Source organism: Ruditapes philippinarum, unplaced genomic scaffold, assembly GCF_026571515.1.
Source record: "Ruditapes philippinarum isolate M1 unplaced genomic scaffold, ASM2657151v2 ctg355_1_1_1_1, whole genome shotgun sequence".
NCBI classification, from domain to species: Eukaryota; Metazoa; Mollusca; class Bivalvia; order Venerida; family Veneridae; genus Ruditapes; species Ruditapes philippinarum.
This window is the reverse complement of record NW_026861237.1, coordinates 332,046-334,373: the sequence shown is the minus strand read 5'-3', so window position 1 is coordinate 334,373 and position 2,328 is coordinate 332,046.

The following is a 2,328-nucleotide window of genomic DNA, read 5'->3' as shown; positions in this document are numbered from 1 at the left end:
CCTTGCCATACATCATTATCTAATTAAAATGGAAAGTTGTAAACATAAAGCCTTGGGTGACAAATTTATGCCCCATTTTCAAAATGTCCTAGAATTCTTATGATAATTTTTATAACACATTTTAGCGTTTTTTATTATTCAATAAGGGTGTAAATCATGAAACGTATTACACTCATTCTTAGCACAACAATATTGATATATAATGTTCGTTTTGAATGTCTATAGTTCAAGAGATATTTTTGAACGAACGCGCTGAATGTCGTTCGTGGGTGTATCGCTGTTCGTCAACTATAGTTTTATGGCTTACGTTTCCCTTCACATTTTAAGCTTAATTTGCTGCAATTACTTGTTTCTTGTGAAGATAGGACTATAAAGTTATCTTTTGCATAAATAGACGTGCATATCTTTATTGGCTACAATTAACTAACGATCCCTCGAACAAATGGAAGTTCGACTAAATATTTTTTTATTTTTAATTGCAGCAATACTGTCCCAGGATGATAACTTTAGCCTTTGTTTACATAAAGAAGATTAATAAAAATAGGTAAGGTAGACTGAAGCCTAATAAATAAAAGACAACCTAAAACGTCATTTTTCATGTGCCTAGTAAGCGCAGTAGGCAGAGCGTCCGTGTCAGTGTTGTATTAATCCATTTACATGTTTGAATCATGTTATGTTCAATTATATCTGAGAGATTTTTAATATATTTTTCTTATTAGAAATGTTAAACAATATTATGAAATCAAGTGTGCTTATATTGACTTATATATATTAAAATTATATATATTATATATTTCGTAATCGCAGTGTTTCCAAAATAATTTGATTTTTAAAATGAAATAAAAAAAGAAAGAAAGGAAGGAAGGAAAAACAAGAAATTTAGAAAAACAAAAATATATTCAAACAAAGATAAAGTAAATAAAAAAGTGGGAAAAACAATAACGACTTCAACATAATAACATTGCAGAGCGTAGGTTCGAACTTATGAGTTCAAATCATTTAAAGTAACAGTGACATTGATTTACTACCTGAGCAATTGCGATGGTACTTCTTAGAATTAATTATAGTTGTTGATACTTCCAATCTCAGATAATATGCAGACTTACCCTTTTAATGGACCTTCCCGTGTACCGTTAAGACCAAATTATCATCCTTGGACATAAATAGCAGAATTTCCTCCAATAAGCATTACTAGGGGGAAGCCCATCAAACAGTGATAGAAAAATGTACGTTTTACTGTAAAAATGACAACGTACATGGTACCGGTATTACTTTCGTACATCTTGATAAGTTTTTTTAAGCAAATTCTGCTCACTCAGTTTAAAGTAGACTGGCTCTAAGGATTCGGCATCCAATCTTAAGTTTAACTTCGGCAAAAACATATGTAATAATCTTCCACACTCAAAGAGTCCTTTAAGACATGTGAAGCTTAAGTGGATTTAATGAACAAAGAAACATAGTCGATCACTGGCATGAATCTTAAGACGACTCAAATCTTTTATTAAAAACTTACTTTGTATTGTCATATATCGTTGTCATGGAATAATTTCTACGTTTCTATTGCAAAAATTTACACATTTTAGAAATTTAAAGGTGAACCGCCAAGAATGGGCATGTTCGTCGCCATTTTTTGCTGATGACGTAGGAATATCATTTTGCATCTGTTTTGACCTACTTGTCAGCCATTTGTGTATTAATATTTCTGCGAGTACTTCAAAATATCGAAGTGATAGCACTGTGTATTGTGTATGAAGTTTTGTTTTGAGAGAGATTTTAATTAAAGGATTTTACGTTTTCTTTCTGAAAAATATCTATTATAAGTTTACATTAGTAAATTAAATTCAAGGAGTCATGGTGCATCGTGTGGCATTTGGATGCCTGAACAGAAGTGATTCAGAGAGGAAGGGTTTCTTCCATTTTCCCCAAGGATGAAGTGTTAAGAAAAAAATGGACTAACACTATTAAATCATTAAAAAATTTGGAGGAAAATTAAAGCCTTTTGAACCAGCAAAGACCTCCCGTTTATGTGCTAGACATTTCACCGACGATTCATTCCTTCATCCACCTAGCGTGATGGATTGTGTTGGACTGAGTTTAAAACTTCAACTCGTTCAAGATGCAGTGCCAACAATATTCCAAGAAATACAACAGTATAAGGAAAACAACAAGCCATTTTCAGTCAGTCACCTTAGGCCACCAAAAAGACGACATATGACGGGTATGAAAAAAGGAACAGAAGGACGGTATGTACTGTACTGTACAGTCATATTTTTTTGTATTTATAGTATATCAGTTGTTCACGGCGTTGGTGTACAGTGAAATACAAAA